The sequence below is a fragment of the Gracilinanus agilis genome, chromosome 5 (assembly GCF_016433145.1).
Source record: "Gracilinanus agilis isolate LMUSP501 chromosome 5, AgileGrace, whole genome shotgun sequence".
NCBI lineage: Eukaryota > Metazoa > Chordata > Mammalia > Didelphimorphia > Didelphidae > Gracilinanus > Gracilinanus agilis.
The window spans coordinates 104,594,346-104,604,451 of NC_058134.1; the positions used below are offsets into that span (position 1 = coordinate 104,594,346).

A 10,106-nucleotide genomic window follows, 5' to 3' on the forward strand; every position below is an offset into this window, starting at 1 on the left:
TACATCTTGGAGTTGTATGACCATAATGATGTAATCTGGGAGCTGCTAGATTGTACAATGGATAGAGCACCAGACCTGGAGTCAGGATGACCTGAGTTCAAAGATTTTAGTTGTGTGACCCTGTACAAATCATTTAACCCTTATTGCCTAGCCTTTGCCACTCTTCTGACTTAGAACTAATATTAAGACAGAAGGTAAGTATTTTTTCTCAAAAGAGTCATCTACCATAGAATACATAATGTTTTAAAAAAATTTATTGAGCTCTTTTGTCCCTCCTCACTCAGTTCTGCCAATATGGTGTTTAAGCACCATGTGAAAATTGACTGGAAGACTTATGTTACTTTTGGGTCATATGACAGTAAGCTGGTAGCTATTATAGATATTATTGATCAGAACAGAACCTTGGTTGATGGTCCATGTAGCAGTATGAGGAGACCGTCTATGCCATTTAAATGTATGTAACTTACCAACTTTGTTCTCAAGTTCCCACACAAGTGCTCCCCAGAAATATGGATGGGCTGCTAGGGATAAAGGAAAAAATCAAACAAGATAGAAAGCTATGAGATGGGCCAAAAAGACTGGAGCCAGAGAAAGAAAAATCAAAATGACAGATTTTGGCCATCATAAATTCACGAAGGTCAGTAAAATGAGAAACATAATTATCCTGAACAAATTGAAGAAGTTCCAGAAGGCATCTATGCAGAAAGGGTCTTCTAAGAAGGGAGCTGCCCAGAAGGTACTTGCCTAAAAAGTTTTTGCCAAGAAGATCTGTTCTAAGAAGGCTCAGGACTAGAAGGTAGCCCAGTCAGAAAGATAGAATTTTTTAGGTCAGAAAGCCCCAGCTAAGAAGGTACCTGCTCAAAAAGCATTGACTCAGAAGACTCCAGCCTAAAAAGTAGTTACTCCAAAGGCCAAAAAATAAGAGACTACCAGATGTAATAATAAAAAAAGTTGTATTGGTATTGTTTGCTTTGTAAAAGTACTGTCACTTTCCAATAGTCTTCCCACCTTTGCTCCTATAGAATACTCTCAAAATAAAAGAAGATAGTTAATGAAAATTAACTTTGAAAATCTTTGACAGTATATGCAGAAGTCTGTACCCATAGAACACCACCTTTTCTACAGAGAACAAGGATTATTTTTCATCATTAGCCCCCTTGAATCAAGATCACTTATTAATTAATCTTAATTTTAAGGATTTTTAGTATTTTCTTTTATATTATTGTGGTCATCATGAATATTTCTGTTTGAATTAGTTTGTATTTCTTTAAGTTTCTTTATATTCTCTATAAATGTCTCCAAAATGTTTTTTTTATAGCACAATAGAATTACATTATAGTCACAAGCCATGATTGGTTTATGTATTCCCCTATCAAGAGTTACCTACTTATTGCTAATTTTTTGCTATTGCAAAGGCCAATATTCTATTTTTAAAAAACGCTTTCCTAACATCCCCTTAATACTAATGCTTTTCCCTGTTTGATCAATTCCAATTTATTTCTTAAATATCTTATTTCCATATAGTTGTTTGCATGTTCTCTTCTCTAATAGACTGTGAGCTACCTGAGACCTATGACTGTCTTGTGCCTTTCTTTGTAATCTTAGAACTTCACATGGTCCCTAACACACAGAAAGAATTTAATAAGCATCTTTTGACTGACTGCTCTATGAAAATAGCTTAACATATAGGACTTTACACTAAGCCTTTGACATTCTTAGAGGATAGACCTAATAGCACATTCACTGGATCAAAGGATGTGATTTAGAAATTTTTATAGAACCTCTTTTCTAAAAGTCTGCCTGTTCCCTTCTCTCATTTTCATTAAGGATGCCCTTATCTGTAATCATTCTCATGAAGGTTTTTACAGAGATAACAATGGAGTCCTATGAGTTAGTAGTTATTAATAACATAATGATGGCCATTCTTGTAGGTAGTAAACATCTGTGATTTTTTCTCATTTCTTTGGTATCTTCCTTTCTTTCAGATAGATTAAGAATCAATTTCAGGGCCAGTTAGGTGGTTCAGTGGATTGAGAGCCAGGCATAAAAAAAAAGATCCTGGGTTCAGATTTGGTCTCAACGTCCTAGCTGTGGGACCCTGGACTTAACCCCGATTGCCTAATCCTTACTACTCTTCTGCCTTGGAACCAATATTTAGGATAGACTTTAAGATGGAAGCTATGGGTTTTAATTATTAAAAAAATTAATCCCTTATGGTCTTCATAATAAGTTACTTCTAGCATGGAACTCCTCCCTCAATTCATACTTATTCTAGTCCAGTTGCTTTTCTTAGCATTCCCTTATTATATATTAGATTATATTTCATTTCTGTCCATTTGTTCTGTTTTCATTTCATTTATTCATTTTTCTTATGTCAGACTAAAGGATCTTCAACTCTGATACAGCTTGGCAGGAGACTTATTGGGGTTCAGATGAATGAGAGACTCCGGGCAGCTTTGGACCTTGTGTTATGAGAGGCTACTGTTGACTGAAAAAGACAGGGAGCTTTTCCTCACAAGATAGTTTGCTAGTAGAAGTACGCCTACTATATCCTGTTCAATCTTTTTACCAGGGAGAGGGGCTGCTTTATCTGTTTTACTATCCTTTTCTATGGTTGCTGGCTGTTAATGTGTCAGGCTCAATCTCTTTTATAGGTGAAGGTTGTACCACAGCAGTCTTGTTAACTGAGATGGTGGCTGATGTTGTTGGAAGTTTAATCTCTTTGCCAGGCTATTTTCTCTTTGCTCCAAGGTTGTGACTATGGAAACCTGCAGTTTGAACATAGCTTCCTTCACATCAACTTATACTCTTCATACCAGAATGAAGAGTACTACTAATATTAATAATGCTATTAGTATTAAAAATTATAGATTATAGTTATAAATTAATTATAATTATTATAAAGCATGATTATAATTTATTATATAAATTATGTTACAGGTAAATATTATTAATAGTAATAATAATGTACAATATTCAATTTAATGAACAAAGGATTGTCCAAATAAACCTTTTTAAAAAAATAATGATCCTAAGGTAAAGAAAAAAAACTGTATTCTGTTGGGAGGGGGGGTTAAGTATTACAAAATGATTAACATTCTGGACTAAAATTAGAATCATAGAATTTTAGAGTTAGAAGGAACTCTTGAGGTGATTTAGTTCAGAATACTGTTCTAGAAGGAAAGCAGAATTTGAAATGAAAAGGTTTGAGTGTGAAGCACACCTTTGCCACTTACTACCTGTGCAACTTTGAACAAATAACAGCTTCTATGGGCCTCATTTTTCTCATTTGTTTGTATCCCTCCTCTCTAACTACTCTATATTTATTCCATATTTATTTTTCTATGTATACATTGTGTCACCTGGTAGAATGTAAGATTCTTGGGTGCAGGAATTGTTTCATTTGTTTTGTCTTTGTATCCCCAGAGCCTACCACAACACTCATAAAGAATAAGTGCTTATGGATTTTCTATTGCCCAATGATAAAATAAGATTGGACTAAATAACTTTAAAAGTCTCTTCTGGGGTTGAGATGGTGGCAGAGTAGAGGCAGGTCGACTTTCTCACCTTACCAACAGATATAGCATACCTCCAAAGGACAAGAAAACAAAATCCAGATGAAAGAAGGGGCCCCACAATAGGGTGCAGTATCAAAGGTACATGGGATTTGGACACTTCCACACTATAAGGGGGGGAAATAGCTCCCATCAAAATGTAAGCGGATCACCCTTCCCTCACCTCATCCACAATATCAGAGGCAGAGGCTGTGCTCCAGAGTTAGAGCCAGCAAGGGCACAAAATCTAGCTCCTTGGCTGCTAACTGGCACTACTAGAAGTTTGCCCCTGAGAGAAGCAAGACCTGAGACCCGAGGTGGCTGGAAAACTCAGACCTTGGACACGGGAGTGGGGTTGAGAGAAGCAGCAGCAGTGCCCAGCTCTCTCAGACTCAGGGGAAAACCACAGGTAGAGGAGCAAGTGTGGGCCAAGTTCTGGGCTCTGGGCAGCTAGCTAGGAACATGGAGGCTCAACCCTGAAAACAGCTAGACCAGAGACCCCAGGTAGGTCCCCAGAGAAGCCAGGAGACTCACAAAGTAGCTTCAGGCAAAAACTGCTCCCTAACTCCATACAAAGAGAATCATATTGCCTTACTCAGACTTCTGGCAGATAAACCAGAATGATGCCAAGCAAAGCCCAAGAAATAAAAAAGAAGACCAAGAAAAAAACTCTAACACTTGATAACTTCTGCACAGAAAAAACTCATAAAACAGAGGAGGACAAACAATTAAAGACATCCAAACCTTCCCAAAAATATGAAAATGGGTTACAAGATCTTGAAGAGTTCAAATCTGAGATCATGAGAAAGATGGAAGAGATCTGGCAAGAAAATAACAGTTTAAAAGGCAGAATTTCGCAATTGGAAAGTGAGGCTCTGAAATCAAATGAATTGATAAGCAAATTGAAAACCAGAAATGACCATCTGGAAGCCTTGAGGAACCAGATAGACCAGATTGAAAAGAAAAAAAACAAAAGATTTTAGCCAAAAACCAGTCTCTAAAGGCTAGAATTGGACAATTAGAAGCCAATGATCTCACAAGACAACAAGAATTAATAAAGCAAAGTCAAAAGACTGACAAAATAGAAGGAAACATGAAATATCTCAATGAGAAGTTAATAGACCAAGAAAAGAGGTTTAGAAGAGACAATCTGAGAATCATTGGTCTTCCTGAAAAAGCAGAAATTAATAGAAATTTGGAATCCATACTAAAAGAAATTATTCAGCAAAACTGCCCTGAAGTTCTACAACAAGAGGGCAATATAGACATTGAAAGGATCCATAGATCACCCTCTACACTAACTCTGAAAAGACAACCCCCAGGAATATAATAACCAAATTCAAGAGCTTCCAAGTGAAAGAAGAATTATTACAAGAAACCAGAAAGAGACAATTCAGATATCAAAGAGCACCAATAAGGAACACACAGGATCTGGAAGCCTCCACACTAAAAGACCTCAAGGCTTGGAGTATGATATTCAGAAAGGCAAGAGAACTGGGTCTACAACCAAGGATCACCTACCCATCAAAACTGACAATATACTTACAGGGTAAAGTATGGGCATTCAACAAGATAGAAGATTTCCAAGGATTTGCACAGAAAAGACCAGGACTAAATGGAAAGTTCAAATCCAATCACAAAAACCAAGAGAAACATGAAAAGGTAAATAAGAAACAGTGGGGAAAGAAAGAAAACTCTTTTTTTTAAATTTGCCTCTTTAAGGGCTTTAATAAGATCAAATTATTGATATTCCTATATGGAGAAATGTTATGTGTAATTTTCAAAAACTGTATTCACTATTATAGCAATCAGAAGAATTATTCTTCTAGGGAGAGGTTGGAACACTAAATGGTCTGAGATGAGACGGGGTTGGGAAAAAAAGAGTGGGGTGAATAGTAGATGGCAGCAAGAGAAACTCGAATGAATAAGAAAAATAGGATATTCTATTACACACAAAGAGGGCATGGGAAGGGGAGGGGATGAATACTATTATAAGAAGGAGAGGAAGAGAGCATTAAGAGGTAATATTTAAACCTTACTCTCAGCAGAATTAATCCTGAGAGGGAAGAATAGCTATATCCATTGGGATATAGAATTCTATCTAACCCTACTGAGAAAGTCAGAAGGGATTAACCAAGGGGAGCAGGGGAGTGGGGAGGTCATAAAAGGGAGGGGAGAAAAGGGAGGAGGGAATTCATTAGGCCTTAAAAAATAAAAAAGAGGGGAATAATAAGGGAGGGGGTAGAAAGGGAAGTAAATCAAGGGAGGGAACAAGGGGGACTGGTCTAAAACAAACCACTGGTTTAAAAGGAAATAGTGTAAGAAGAAGGGGTAGAAATAGGAGAGGATACCAAAATGTTGGGGAATACACAACTGATAATTACAACTCTGAATGTGAATGGGATGAACTCACCCATAAAATGGAAGCAAATAACAGGGTGGATTAGAAACCAAAATCCTACCATATGTTGTCTACAAGAAACACATATGTGCCAGGTGGACATACACAGGTTTAAAGTCAAGGGCTAGAGCAAAATCTTTTGGGTTTCAAATGAGAAAAAGAAGGCAGGAGTGGCAATCATGATTTCTGACAAAGCCAAAGTAAAAATAGATATGATTAAAAGATACAGGGAAGGTAATTACATCCTGATAAAAGGCAGTATAGACAATGAGGAAATAACAGTGCTCAATATGTATGCACCAAATGGCATAGCATCCAAATTCCTAAAGGAGAAACTGGCTGAGCTCAAGAAGGAAATAGATAGTAAAACCATACTAGTGGGAGATCTAAATATTCCTCTTTCAGATATAGATAAATCAAACCAAAAAATAAATAAGAGAGATAAGAGAGGTGAATGAAATCCTAGAAAAAATAGACTTAATAGATATGTGGAGAAAAATAAATAGGGACAAAAAGGAATATACCTTCTTTTCAGCTGCACATGGTACATTCACAAAGATTGACCATGTACCAGGGCATAGAAACATCATAAACAAATGCAAAAGAGCAGAAATAATAAATGTAACCTTCTCAGATCATAACACAATAAAAATAATAATTAGTAAGGGTACCTGGACAGGCAAATCAAAAACTAATTGGAAATTAAATAATATGATTCTCCAAAACCAGTTAGTTAAAGAAGAAATGATAGAAACAATCAATAATTTCATTGAAGAGAATGACAATGATGAGACATCCTACCAAACTCTGTGGGATGCAGCCAAGGCAGTACTCAGGGGGAAATTTATATCCTTGAGTGCATATATTAACAAATTAGAGAGGGCAAAGATCAATGAACTGGGCATGCAAATTAAAAAAACTAGAAAGGGAACAAATTAAAAATTCCCAGCTAAAGACCCAATTAGAGATTACAAAAATTAAAGGAGAAATCAATAAAATTGAAAGTAAAAGAACTATTGAATAAATCAATAAGACTAGAAGCTGGTACTTTGAAAAAAACAAACAAAATTGACAAAGTACTGGTCAATCTAATTAAAAAAAGGAAAGAAGAAAATCAAATAATCAGTATCAAAGATGAAAAGGGAGACCTCACCTCTAATGAAGAGGAAATCAAGGCAATCATTAAAAACTATTTTGCGCAGTTATATGGCAATAAATATAGCAATCTAAGTGAGATGTATGAATATTTACAAAAATATAAATTGCCTAGATTAACAGTAGAAGAAATAGAATACTTAAATAATCCCATATCAGAAAAAGAAATTGAACAAGCCATCAAAGAACTCCCTAAGAAAAAATTCCCAGGGCCTAATGGAGTCACAAGTGAATTCTATCAAACCTTCAAAGAACAACTAATTCAAATACTATACAAACTATTTGACATAATAAGCAAAGAAGGAGTTCTACCAAATTCCTTTCATGATACAAATATGGTACTGATTCCAAAGCCAGGTAGATCAAAAACTTCCATCAGCCCCTCTTCTCTCCTTTTTCACGTTTCATGCTTCTTTTCCCAAGGTATGTTTGTTGAGCACTGCAAAGAACACTATATTTGACATCAGATGATCTGTATTTTCCTCCTGCATTTGCTACTAGTTACGTTTGTGACTTAAGGTTAGTCACTTTATCCTTCCCCACATTAATTGTCTCATAATAAATAAAATAAATAAATAGATAAATAAATAAAATAGAGTAGGAGGAGTTTATTCTAGATGATCTCTTAAAGCCCTTCTAATTCTAAGTCTATGACTCTGATCTATATAACCTAGCAAATCTTCATTTTCTTCTTCATTCTTCATCAGGGGATACCACCTGATGGCCAATTCTAATGAGGAGCCTTTCTGAATTTTGAATCTCAAATAAAATATTGTATGTGGAACATCACCTCCACAGCTTTCCAATTCAGCGCTCACTGGTTTGAAACCTCAGTCCCAAGGGGAGTGATTAATCCCAGGTTATATCCTGTGGATCTCCACTCCTAAAATGATAGGGCATGAATCTCCACCAGTAAATTTACCAAAAGGAATCAACCAGTACATGAAATGAGCTTGAAGCAGAGGAAATTAATTATAGCATAGTAAGAACAATATTGTATTTTGTATAACAACCCCTCACCCTAAACCTGTAGCATACTGTCCTCAAAAGACCTAAAATACTAGTAGAAAAATTGGATCCAAGATTAGAGTACAATAGTAGTGAGGTATACATGCAGAAAACATATATGAGAACTTTTAGTATCCTCTGCTGCTCTCTCTAAGGAGAATTGGAGGGCTGAGCAAAGAACTCCTCCCAAAGCCTCCATTTAAAGCAAACTCTCAAGTCAGCCATCTCTTAATTTCTCATCAAACTTCATGCCTACAAAAAGGACTCTCATGTGCCTCACTCCTCTTTTAACTTTCTTTTACATGTTGTCTTTCCCCATTAGATTGCAGCTTCCTTGAGGATAAGGACAAATATCTGTATCCTATATCCTTAGCATGGTACCTTGCACATGGTAGGTGTTTAATAAATGTCTACTTACTGTCTGACGTTAGACTGTATGAGGTGTTCAGAAAGAACTAGCTCCTCTGGTGCAAGGGTATAAAGGCTGCTCATCTACTTTTGGTGTCCATCTCTCACCCAACTCTTACCTGTGGCTCCAAGAAGCTATAGCATGTGTAGTGGTCACACTCCAGTAAAACCATATCCATAGATGGTTAATCCAGGTCAAGGATAACTGATAGGTTTCATACTCATTGTTGAGATAGGGAGATGTCTACCCTAAGCAGCGAAGACTTCCTCCACCAAAATGAAAGGATAAGAGCAATTTGTTTCAACAGCGATGAGGGCAGCTTAAGCATGAGCTGTGGAGTATTTGAAGCTTAGTCAGACAGAAGATGTCAAGACCACCTTTGCTTCCTGGGCCATCTGCATTTATCCTGATTTTTGTTCTGTCATTAGACAAAATGTTGTACAGGACTGAAATGATTGAACAACAACAACTTCTGTTATCTGCTCCTTTTGTGATTATAGTAATTACCTGGAGGTAAAGAAATAAATTTCCTTTCCCTCACTAGCTACACTATATATATAATATGAAGGCATTCCTTAAAACAATTTTCCATTAAACTTTGAAAAAGACAATTCTTTAGGGCTTCCTTCCCTCCTTGTGGGAACAGCATAAGAAGATTAGGGGCTTTCATTCCAGCAAGGCTGGCGAATACCCAATATGAACCCCAGTTTGCAAGGTCTCTGGGAAACCATAGTTTAGGAATTGCCAGACACATAGCCTGCTCCCTAGCATGAGAAAAACAAATATTGTATATTCTTCCAAGGAAAATTACTGATGCAGGAGTTCTGTGAGAACATCCAGTATTCTATACAAAGCTGGATAGTAAGTTGACAAGTTGAATTGACCTGTTAAATTACCACCTATACAAAACTGTTCAAAGCCACCCAAGTAATCTAAATCTGTTGTTTCCATCCTGTTAATCATTGACTTCCATTACTTGTGGTTTGACAAACCAGGATGAGAGAAATGATTCTGGGATTTCAGGAGGGTTGAACTGATAGAGAGACATGCGGAAATCTCTTGCAGATCAGTGACAAAGTTTATTGATTTCAAGTAGCTATTTATAGATGGTTGGATCAGGCAGAGGAATTAGATCACTCATGATGGAAGTCAACAATTAACAGGATGGAAAAAATGGATTTAGATTATTTTGGTAGCTTTGAACAGTTTTGTATAGGTGGTAATTTAACAGGTCAATTCAACATGTCAATGTATGACACAGATTTGTGTAGAATACTGTATGTTCTTCCCACAGAACTCCCACATCACTAATTTCCTAGGTTTCTCACTAAGTATCCTGTGAGAAAATCCATCTTTACATCCACTATAGTCCTTTTTGGAGGAGAAAATTAATATGGATAGCAGGAAAGGTTCAAAGACATGTACACAGTACACCCCAAGGTATAAAAAAAAGCATCAATTCAACAGTCCTTCAAACTTCATATTCCAATATTCTCCCAGGAAAGTATGATAGTAGTTGTTCTAAATTATTGCTTCTTATTTTTTCTATCAATTAGAACATGCAGTCCTTGTGTATATA

General features: G+C 36.4%; 1 pseudogene; it reads left to right on the forward strand.

Annotated features, from left to right (window-relative positions):
* Positions 1–294: 294 nt before the first annotated feature.
* LOC123250667 lies at positions 295–892 on the forward strand (annotated as a pseudogene).
* The last annotated feature ends 9,214 nt before the right edge of the window (positions 893–10,106 follow it).